Source organism: Tachyglossus aculeatus, chromosome 19 (genome assembly GCF_015852505.1).
Source record: "Tachyglossus aculeatus isolate mTacAcu1 chromosome 19, mTacAcu1.pri, whole genome shotgun sequence".
Taxonomy (NCBI): Eukaryota; Metazoa; Chordata; class Mammalia; order Monotremata; family Tachyglossidae; genus Tachyglossus; species Tachyglossus aculeatus.
Window position 1 is genome coordinate 39566270 of NC_052084.1, and position 12314 is coordinate 39578583.

The window sequence follows — 12314 nt, forward strand, 5'->3', positions numbered from 1 at the left end:
GACAGTCTAGAGGGGGAGACAGAAATATAATACACTATGGATATGTACATAAGTCCTATGGGGCTGAGGGTGGGTTGAATATTCAGTATTTAAAGGGTACAGATCTAAGTGCAAAGGTGCCACAAAAGACAGAGGAGAAATAGGGGAAATGAGGGCTTAGTCAGGGAAGGCCTCTTGGAGGAGATGTGATTTTAATAAGGCTTTGAAGGTAGGAAAGAGTGATCCTCAGTTACATATGAAAGGGAAAGGAGTTCCAGAGGCAGGGCTTGGGTCTAGGGGCCAGCAGTGAGATAAACAAGATTGCATTACACTGAGTAGGTTGGCATTAGAGGACCAAAGCATAAGGACTAGGTTATAGTAGGAGTTCAGCAAAGAAAAATAGGTATAAGCTCCTAATGAGAAGGGACCATATCTAACAGATGTTATATTGTACTCTCCTAAGCACTTAGTGCAATACTCCACACACAGTAAGCACTCAATAAATATTATTGACTGATTGATTGAGGGGCCAATGGTAGAGTCTCTCTTTGATATGGAGGTGGATGGGCAACCACTGGACGAGTGGGGCAATGTGGCAACGTGGACTGAATGTTCTTTAGAAAAATTATCCAGGCAGCCTTGCCTGGAATTGTCTACTTCCTCTGGCTTTGTAGACCTTCCCGACTTTGTAGACACCTTCCTGGCTTTTGAACAGATTTGGTTTCCCTGAAAAGTGTACCAAGAGCCTTGGGCTGGCCCTGGCTCCAGTGACATGGCCAATCTTGTTAGATGGAGGGGACATTTCTGACCTATTTCCTCTTTATCAGTGGAGTTAAGCCAGACTGGATCAAAAACCTGGTCCTCTCTAATCCACTGCAGCCAGCCAGGCTCAGGAATACCACAGGCATTCCGGCTGCCCATGCTATAATTTTCTTCCGACCCTCTGGGAAACTCTTTCAACTCGACAGGCCATGAACATCTTTTGAAAGTCCTTGAATCATCCATCGGGATTTGCTGTGCCCCGATAAGAGGGCTCTGGAAACACATGCACAAGCTTTTCACATGATTAGGAAGCACTGAATAGAGTCAGCAAAGCACTCTGGCCTGGTGATCAACTTGAAAAAGACAGGTGAGGAACTAGTCTGCCCCAGGAAATGCTACATCCTCAAGAAGTTCCCCTGGAGTTCCCCTGGGGATTCACAACTCAAAGAGCTGGGCTGCACTGTCCAGTCTCACACCGGTAGTGGAGGAAACAAAGCAGATGAAAGTGGTTGGTATGTCCTCAAAGGAGACTGGAGAGTGACAACAGTGTAGCCTGAGGATGGAAGAACAGAAGCAGCACCAGTTCTTGGCACACCTGTGCTCCATCCAGTCAGGTGTCCTGCCTCTGCCAGAGGCTCCAGATGGGACAGATCCCTAACTTTCCCTCTACACCTCTAGCTTTCCTGCAAGTCACCCATACAGATTGCTTATCCATGAATTTACCATGAATTTACCCCAACTCCATCTGAACCTACCATTAGTCCAGTGGGAACGAATCTCATGTGCTCACCCCCGCCCCCACCCCCGCCAGCCCTGGATGAAGGCGTATTTCCTCTGGTTTGATTTGAACTTGTTGCTTTTGAGCTGTAGTCTGTCCTTGAACCAGTGGGGAACAGTTCAGGCCTGTGGGGTGGGACAGGGAGTTGCAATTCATGTCCACCTTATCCACGCTCTCCCTAATTCTACAAATCTCAATCCTGCCCTCTCTCACCCTGAGTCTCTCCAGGCTGAGGAGGCTTTCAGTCCTAGCCTCAGGTTTCAGTGCTGATTGACGGTTAGTAGGGCTGTGGTAATATTAAATCAACTACCCAGCCAGAAGATCCAGGCGAGCCCCTGCCATTCCATCCAGCTCCACGAGTAGTTTCACTAGGGTCACCTCCTGCCCATCCCTTCCCAACATCTGCACCGACTGCATTCAGCCTTCCATGCTTTATGGGGTGGGATCCAGCAGGAAAATGGATGCCGGGCCTGCACAACTATTTTATTGAGAGTCCAAGTGCCACAGGTGTGAGCAGAGGGAGGAAGAGAAATGTTTTCTAATGTAAAGTGGAACAAAACTTCAAATGATCTGTAACAAAGGGAACTGTAACAAAGGGAACTGTACTAATCACTTAGTACAGTGCTCTGCACACAGTAAGGGCTCAATAAATACGATTGAATGAATGAATGAATGAACTGTTGGGATATAGGAAAGCAGGAATGATGAGGCTGTTTTTGAGCAGAGGCTTAGAAAGGTCACGATCAACCAATCAATCAGTGGTATTTATTCAGTGCTTATTGTGTGCAGCGGATTGCACTAAGCACTTGGAGGAGTACAGTACCACAGAGTTGGTAGACCTGTTCCCGGCCCACAGGGAGCTTAGAGTTTTGAGGAAAAGTGCCTGCCCCTTAAACCTTGGCAATTGCCTTATTCAGGGGAAAAAAAGAAGTGGGGGAGAGAGAAGACTTGCCAAAGGGCAAACTGTTGTACTGTTCAGAACCAGCACTGGGTGAATTTATTCTATTTATTTAATTTTGTTAGTATGTTTGGTTTTGTTCTCTGTCTCCCCCTTCTAGGCTGTGAGCCCACTGTTGGGTAGGGACTGTCTCTATATGTTGCCAGTTTGTACTTCCCAAGCGCTTAGTACAGTGCTCTGCACATAGTAAGTGCTCAATAAATATGATTGATTGATTTATTGATTGATTGAATTGTGGTGATCAAGCAATTTAATGTTCTTTCTATGCATACTGAAAAGAGCTCTCCCATGAATAAAACCCTTTGTTGACAATTCATCAAATTTGATGTAAGAACACCTTCTTTCAACTATTTCCCATCAATCAATGAATCTTACTTATTGAGCACTTACTGTGTGCATAGCACCTACTAAGTGCTAAGTGCTTGGGAGAGTACACTATTACAATTTAACAGAGTTGGTAGACACATTCCCCACCCCAAACAAACTTTACGGTCTAGATGGGGAGACAGATAATAATACAAATAAATGAATTACAGATATGTACATAAGTGCTGTGGGACTGACAGAGAGATGAATAAAGGGAGCAAATCAAGGCAACTCAGAAGGTTGTGGGAGAAGAGGAAATGAGGGCTTAATCAGGGGATGCCAAGTGCTAATATAAATTGGCCAAGACTTGGTTGCAGTGTTATATCTTTGAAGAAATTAAAGGGTGATGTTGTGTTTTAAGACACTGAATCCTAAGAAAGATTTTTAACTGGCTCCTGTTAAAAATTTCCCAGTGCATAGACTGTAAAGTCATTTCCTTAGTTGTTTAAAAGTTTACTTTGTTTACCAACACTGGGTTGCTCCTTGTCCCCTATTCATTGGCTCTTGTGCCACAACCCCAAAATTATTAACGAAGCAGTATGGGGCATGGTGGTTCTTGCTCCATTCCCTGCAGTGTCTATTTTTGTATTTCAATTCTAACTAGGTATTCAATAAGCTGAGCACTTGGCAAACCTCTTTAGGAAGACATTCACAGATTAGCTTCGGGAACAGCTCCAACTCTGGACCTTCTGAGGCAGAGGTGCCTCTGAGACAAGCAAGAAAATGTTAGCTACTAACGTTCACAAAGGGTAGCTCTATTTGTCAGAGAAAGCATTAATTCCATCCCCCTCCCAACATAATTGCATCATCAGGCTTGTGTGACGCTCGAGCTGTTCTTGGGGCATCCAGGAACTGTAGAAGAAAAAAAAAAACCATGAGCGGTGGGGTGAAACCTACCAATATGATGATGATGATGGCATTTATTAAGCGCTTACTATGTGCAAAACACTGTTCTAAGCACTTGGGAGTTTACAAGGTGATCAGGTTGTCCCACGGGGGCCTCACAGTCTTAATCCCCATTTGACAGATGAGGTAACTGAGGCACAGAGAAGTGAAGTGACTTGCCCAAAGTCACGCAGCTGACAATTGGTGGAGTCAGGATTTGAACCCATGACCTCCATGACCCATGTACTCCAAAGCCTGTGCTCTTTCCACTGAGCCACGCAATATTTTGGTTTGTCTGGAGAGATCTGAGTCCAGGCAAGTGATCTGCCTGGATTACTGCATCATCCTCCTTGCTGACCTCCCAGCCTCCTGTCTCTCCCCACTCCAGTCCATAATTCACTCTGCTGCTGGGATCATTTTTCTACAAAAACGCTCAGGGCATGTCACCCCCCCCTCCTCAAAAAACTTCAGTGGTTGCCCATCCACCTCCATATCAAACAAAAATTCCTCACCATTGGCTATGAAGCAATCCATCACCTTGTCCCCTCCTATCTCACCTTGCTTCTCTCCTACAACCCAGCCCACACACTTCACTCCTCTAGTGCTAACCTTCTCATTGTTCTACTGTTCTCACTGTTCTCACTGTCTCGATCTCACCTGTGTCGCTGCCGACCCCTAGCCCACGTCCTGCCTCTGGCCTGGAACACCCTCCCTTCTCAAATCCGACGATTATTATCCCCCCCTTTAAAGCCTTATTGAAGGCACATCTCCTCCAAGAGGCCTTCCCACTCCAAGCCCCACTTTTCCTAATCTCCCACTCCCTTCTGCATTGTCCTGACTTACTCCCTTTGTTCCCAACCCCACAGCACTTATGTACACATCTGTAACTTTATTTGTATTGATGTCTGTCTACCCCCACTGCTTCCCCAGACTAGAAGCTTGTTGTGGGCAAGGAATGCCACTGTTTTTTGTTGTATTGTACTTTCCCAAGCACTTAGCCCAGTGCTCTGCACAACAGTAAGTGCTCAATAAATACGATTGAATGAATGAATGAGTGCCAGCAACAAGAATGGACAGCTGGAGAAGATAAACTCATTATGTTGGTGTCAGGGAACGTTTCTACCAACTCTGTTGTATTGTACTTGGCCAAAGACTTAATTCATTGCTCGGCACATAGTAGGTGCTCAATAAATATCAGTGATGATGATGATTATGAGGTGAGAGGGGTGGGGGCACAGAGGGGAAACAGAAAAGTGTACTCCGAGCTCCACTCCATCTTCCTGAGTGGAGCAGTGGTTTTTGGACTTGAGGGTGCTGCTGATACTCACCCAGCCCGGAGTCCAGTGGAGGTCTACTGCCCCTAGCTCATAGTGCCCCATAGCAGTGGTACTTCTTGTCTCAGGCAGAAGGATGCAAAGGACAGCAGTGAAATTCTTGTGCCAAAAGATAGCAAAGCCTACAATGCACACATATATGATATTGGCACCTAAAGCAACTGTTTACACAACTCTAGGAACGTTATCTAACCACCTGGTATATTAGTGTCTCCAGAGTTCACCACTGGGATCCAGGAGAAGCTGGTCTTCCTTGAGACTGAGACACCTAACTAATCCTCCAACCCACTTCCCAGAAACCAGAGTTCAGCTCCTCTCTCATTTTCCTAAAAATCTGAATTCCTTCCCCTCACTCAAGTTTGAATGTTCCCCAACTTAGGTGGGCCCTTTCCTCCCTGCACAGTATCAAACCCAGCTTCAGCCAGCCATCCTGGACAGTGGACAAGGACTAGTGGGGCTACAATTGGTGGAGGAAGGGGTGTCCCAAGGAACCAATTTCAGGCTGGCACTTAAAGAAGCTCCTTGAGGGCAGGGAACCTGTTTACCAGTTCTGTTATAGTGTACTTTCCCAGTGCTTAGAACAGTGCCCTGCACGTGGTAAGTACTTTTTAAATAGTATTTGTTAAAAGTTTATTATGTGTCAAACACTGTTTTAAGCTCTGGGATAGATATGTCAGTTGGGTCGGACACAACCCGTTTCCCACATGAGGCTCACAATGTAAACAGGAGGGAGAACAGAGGCACAGAGAAGTGAAGTGACTTTCCCAAGGTCACACTGCAAGCAATTGGTGGAGCCGAGATTAGAACTCAGGTCCTCTGATTTTCAATATACATGATTGATTGAAGAAAGAAAGGGAGAATTCAAGGGGGAAGTGAAGGGAGAGAGGGTGGGGAGAAGGAAGGATGGAAGGAAGGAAGGGAAGGAGGGAAGGGCTCTGACAGTGGGCGCCTAATCTCCTCCTGGATGGAGGGGCGGCGGGGCAGGGGGAGAGGCCGTTCGGCAGAGCGCCGGGCACGGACGAGGCAGGGCTGCCCGCGGGAAGGACCGGTCTGGGGGTGAGCAGGGGTGTGGGGGCGGGGGTGGTGGTCGGCCGGGCCCGGGACCCTCGGAGAGGGGGTGTGGGGCTGCGGGAGAGGGCTGCTGGGGAGCCGTCCGGGAAATGTCCCCGGGAGAAAGGCAGTTTCCAGGAGGCCGGGCGGGGTCCCCGCGGGAGCGATGTCCGGGATGTCCGGGAGGGAGGTGGGTTAGGCTTTCCCGGGGAAACTTTTCTACTGCGGGGGCTCCGAGAGACCGTCCCTCCCCTCCCCCCCCCAACGCCCCCACCCTCCCCTTGGGGAGGGTCGCGTCCCGGGCCCGGCCGCGGCCGCCCGCGTCTTGCCGGAGGAGAGATTAATTAAAAGAAATACATGATTAAAAAGTAATGAGTTGAATAAAAATTATCTCCGCTCATTTTCTGATTATGCTAATTGTTAAAAACCCTTCAATCACGCGCCGCAGTCAATGGGCTCTAATGTAGAATTAGCGGCTCTTGATAACTGCAGCCCAACCAACAGCCCCGGCCGGCTCCGCGGCCGCTTCGCCGAGCGCAGTAGCCCCCGACGCCCCCTCCCCTCCCCTTCTCCAGCCGGAATCTGGCAGGATCTGGATCAACCCCTCTCCCACTTTCAGGAAACACTGGATCCGCCCCCTCTCCCACCTCCAGGAAACCCTGGGTAGCCCCCCGCCCCACCTCCAGGAAACCCTGGTGGTCGCGCCCTGCTCCTCCCATTTCCCCTCTCCGAACCCCACCTAGTTCTGCTCCAGTTTCCCCTTTAATAATAATAATAATAATAATAATGGCATTTGCTAAGCGCTTTCTATGTGCAAAGCACTGTTCTAAGCTCTGGAGGGGGATACAAGGTGAACAGGTTGTCCCACGTGGGGCTCACAGTCTTTAACCCCATTTTACAGATGAGGTAACTGAGGCTCAGAGAAGTTAAGTTACTTGCCCAAGGTCACACAGCAAACATGTGGCAGAGTCGGGATTAGATCCCATGACCTCTGACTTCCAAGCCCGTGCTCTTACCACTGAGCCTCGCTGCTTCCCTTTGACCCCTGCGGTTCTTCAGGACCTCTGTGTGGTGGTGCTCTGGGTGGGTGGGTGGGGACCGCCAGGGAAGTGGAGGCAACAGAGATGGAACGGAGCGGTTTAACCGGGGAACGGTTCAACGAGACCAATTTTCGGCGCAGGAGGCCGGCAGCATGTTTATTCTCTGACCCCTTCCTCGCCTTTCACTCCTCTTCACCGCCCCAGCACAGGGGCGAGTGTATACACGCCTTAGGTTGTGTAAGCCTGCATGTGCCACTGCGTGAATGGGTTTATGTTCGTGTGGGTTCTTTACCTGTTCATTCCGGGAACTAAATAAAAGCACCGAGTAGCGGTGGAAGCGTCGAACAGGGCCGAGTGGGGCCAGAAAGCCAAGGGGGGTGAAGGGGGTGCGAAGGAATCCAGTGGGGAGATTTGGGGGCAGGGGTACAGGAGGTGGAGGTGCAGTGAAGGGAGGTGGAGTGCAGTGGGGTGGTGGCAGTGGGCAGTGGAGGGTAGCAGTGAGTGGTGTGGAGTCAGGGGGAGGGATGCAACGGGGTGAGGTGGAGTGCAGTAGATGGTGTGGGTACAATGGGGTGCAGCAGTCAATGGGTGAGGGAGCCGTGGACAGTGTGGAGGACAGTGACGTATGCTCATAATAGGTGGTATGGAGTGACCTGTGTAGTACGGAGTGGGATGAAGGAAAACAGTGGGACGGGTTTGCAGTGGGTGGTAGGGAGTGCAGTGAAGGATGCAGCAACGGATGCCCACGAGTGGTGTGGGATTGAGGAGATGCAGTGGGTGCAGTGAACTGTGCAGTGTGGTGGAGAAAGATAGGGGCAGTGTGGGCTGTAGTAGAGGAATGCAGAAGCGGGGAGTTCACAGAGGGTAGTGTGGAGTGCGGAGGAAGGGTGCGATGGGCGACTCACGTGGGACTCACAATCTTAATCCCCATTTTTACAAATGAGGCAACTGAGGCACAGAGAGGTGAAGTGACTTCCCCAGGGTCACACAGCAGACAAGTGGCGGAGCAGGGATTCGAATTCAGTTCTTTCTGACTCCCAGGCCGGTACAGTGAGGGGTAGGGGCGCGGTATGCAATGCGGTGGGAGAGAGAAGACAGCCGTCCAGCAGGGTTCTTGTCCTTCAGCAGGAGGAGTCTGGTACCTCGGGATTTTCGGATTCGTTTTTCCGTCTTTCCCTTGGGCTCATCAACGGGTCCAGACCGAACGGGGACGGGGGCGGGGGACTAGGGGAAGAGGGCGCCGGGGGGGCCTGGGCTGGCCACAGAGGAAAGGGACGAAGGGAGCGGAGAGAGAGCGACGACGCCGGCCCCTTCCTCCGTTGGCCGCCCCCCGACTCCCTGCCGGGCAGTCATCGCCATCGAACGGAGACCGCGGTTGTCCGAGCCCTCGAGCCCGGCCGGGTGAACTGTCCCGCCGCTGGAGGAGCCCGGGGCTGGGGCGGAGGGGAGGGGCCCTCAAAGTAAGAAGCCAAACCCCCAGGCCGCACTGCCCGAGCTTTGTGGCCCTGCAGACTGCAGGGTCGGACCTGGTGTCGGGCCCGGGGTTGGTGCCAGGTTGGGCCTGGCAGAGTTGGGGCATCGTTTCGGGGCTAAAGGCGCAGCGGGAGCAGCTCCCCGCACTGCCCACCCCTGAGGGCCCGCGTACCTGCGGGTGGGGCTGAGTGTGTGCGGGATTGTGCGGGTGCTGTGAGTGTGCCTGCGTAAGTGAGGGTGGGTGAGCGGGAATAGATTGTGTGTGGGGGTGTGTGTGTGTGTATGCGCATGTGCGTGTCTGAGAATGTGTGCGAGAATGTGTGTGTGTGTGTGTATGCGCGTGTGCGTGTCTGAGAATGTGTGCGAGAATGTGCGTGTGCTATGACTGTGCCTTTGTGAGGTTGGGTGTGCGGGGATAGATCAAGGAGAAGCACTGTGGCTCAATGGAAAAGAGCCCGGGCTTTGGAGTCAGAGGTCATGGGTTCAAATCCCGGCTCTGCCAATTGTCAGCTGCGTGACTTTGGGCAAGTCACTTGACTTCTCTGTGCCTCAGTTTCCTCATCTGTAAAATGGGGATGAAGACTGTGAGCCCCCCGTGGGACAACCTGATCACCTTGTAACCTCCCCAGTGCTTAGAACAGTGCTTTGCACATAGTAAGCGCTTAATAAATGCCATTATAATAATAATAATAATCAAGGGTGTGTGTGGGTGTGGGTGTGTGTGTGTGTGTGCGCGCGCACGCTTGAGCCAGCTAAATCTATGTGCGTATGCGCACAAGTATACGCGTGTTTGCGAATGCAAGTGTGTGCCTGAGAGTGGCTGTGAGGGTATATATTATTCTCGCCCAGGAGTTTTGTCGGCCTGTTGCAGCCTAACCCCCGGGGCGGGTGCGGGGAGAAAGAGAGAGAGAGAACACTCACCCTTCAGTCCAGTATTTGGGTGTAGGGGGCTGCCTCTAATTTGTTGGGGGGGGGGGTGGCCCTTGCAAAAGAACCATTTCCTTTTATCAGGTTTTACTTTTCTACCCACTCGCACACGACGATCCTTCACACACCTCCCGCCCCAAGCTGGAACCTCTCCTCGGGCTGAACCTAGAGCGGGAGTAGGGGGCAAACGGGCTCCTCTCTCTATTTGCGGGCACGGTTAAGCTGAGGATCATTTTAACAAATAACAATGAGCGGGAATGGCATCTAGAGGGTTTGTCGGCAGCATTTAAAAGCCAATAGAGTTTATAATTCTACTCTATCATTTCTTATTGATTAGCGTAATCAAGATAAAAAGCTAGCCGGGCTCGGAGAATATCATTAAGATAAGAGTCAGTTAATTCCGCGGCGGCGGGGTAATGGGGCTGGAATGAAGAGTTCATTTGCATGAGACACTGAGCCCGGTAACAGGGGGACAAAAATCACTAATTAGGACAGCCGAGTGTCGCCATCTCTTCAAGCACCTTTCGAGATCAGGAATGAGGCAAAGGCTCCACTTTTATGTAAATCTAGGGAAGGACATCATGCTCACGGGGTTTGCTTTTTGAGCAGCGATACCACCGCCCCCGAGTGCCCACGGAGAGAGCAGGACGGGTCCTAGGGGGCTGTGGGGCCCGGGGATGAGGGTCTCGAGGTGTAAGAAGTAGTAGTAGTAGTAGTAGTAGTAGTAGTAGTAATAGTAGTAGTAGTAGTAGTAGCGCACTTTGTGCAGAGCACTGTACTAAGCGTTGAAAGAAATTGCACAGGTAACAGTTAGACCTAATCCCTGTCCTACGAGAGGCTCACAATCTAAAACTATAATAATAATAATTATGGTATTTATTAAGCGCTTACTTTGTACCAGGCCCTGTACTAAGCGCTGGGGTGGATACAAGCAAATCCGGTTGGACACAGTCCTTTGACCCACGCGAGGCTCACAGTCTCAATCCCCATTTTACAGATGAGATAACTGAGGCCCAGAGAAGTGAAGTGACTTTCCCAAGGTCACACAGCAGACAAGTGGCAAAGCCAGGATTAGAAGAAGGGGGAGAAGGATCTGGAGACAGACACATAAGAAGAGAGGGAACAAAACACTCAGACCCATAAAGACAGAAGAGAAAGATGTATGGGGTCCTGTGTCTAGGGGAGCAGAATTTCAAGGCTCCTCGCGTCCCAGGAGTGGAGAAGTCGGGGGTGCGGGAGGCCTTAGCTACCTTCTCCTCGGCCCGCCCGACGTCCCGTTGGCACGGTCGCTATCTTTGCTGCAGATCTGCACTGTGTCCTCCCCGATTTGCTTGTATCCACCCCAGCGCTTAAAACAGTGACTAGCACATAGTAAGTGCGTAACAGAAAAATAATTATTGTTATTGTTATTTGTGGGAAGGGAAGCCGTGACCACGGCACTGTCCTTATCTGCCGGCCCCGCTCAGGGACGAACGATTCCCGCCCGCCATCCCTCGCTAACAACCCCCCTCCACACCCCCAGCAGCTGCCGGAGGGGACCCAGAGGAGGGGCAACTGGCGGTATAATAATAATAATAACGGTATTTGTTAAGTGCTCACTATGTGCCAGGCACCGTACTAAGCGTTGGGGTGGATACAAGCCAATCGGGTTGGACACAGTCCCTGTCCCACGTGGGGCTCACAGTCTCAATCCCCATTTTACAGATGAGGTAACTGAGGCACAGAGAAGTGAAGTGACTTTGTCCAAGGTCACACAGCAGACAAGTGGCGGAGCTGGGATTAGAACCCACGACCTTCATACTCCCAGGCCCGTGCTCTATCCACTATGCCATTAAAAAAATCCAAATGCCCCCTCTCCCTCCTCTCCGCCCCCCGGGCTTCCGATTTGCAGCCGGTCCCTCGCTACCTCGACCTGAGCGGGCCTCGCGGGAGGCTGCGGGAACCGACGAGTCCAGCCCCGGGGGTGCTCAGGCCGAGGGGTTGGCCGGCGGCTGGGCTAGCTGCAGGGCTTAGTGGCAAGAGCACGGGCTTGGGAGTCAGAGGATGTGGGTTCTAATCCTGGCTCCGCCGCTTGTCTGCTGTGTGACCTTTTTAACTCCTCTGTGTCTCAGTACCCTCATTTGTAAAATGGGGATTAAGACTGTGAGCCCCATGTGGGACAATCTGATTATCAGATTGCTGGGCACATAGTAAGCGCTTAACAAATGTCATCATTATTATTATTATTACTGGCCGGGCCACCGTCTAGCAGGCCCCGGGGGCGGAGGTAGAGTTCGGAGTTCCCGCTGCCCAGGAATGGAGGACGAGGAGAAGAACATAACCATTCGACATTTACCCCACCCTCAGTCCCACAGCCGTTAGGTCTATATCCGTGATTTATCTTACTGTCTTTTTGCCCCTCTAGACTGTAAGCCCTTTGTGGGCAGGGATTGTCTCTCTATATTGCTGTATTGTACTTTCCAAGCGCTTAGTACAGTGTTCTGCACACACTAAGCGCTCAATAAATACGACCGAATGAATGAATGAACATGTGAACCAACTCTGCTGTGTTGTACTCTCTCAAGCGCTTAGTACGATGCTCTGCACACTGGAAGCCCTCAATAAATACCACTGATTGAGTGATTAACAAAGAAGCGCCTCCCCCCGCCCTCCCATCAAAGACAATAAATCCTGATCTCCATCCTTGGCTCCGCTGCGTGGAGAGGAGGGAAGCCCTTAGATCTGAGTCTGGTTTTTTTTTTTGGGGGGGGGGGTTTGGGTTT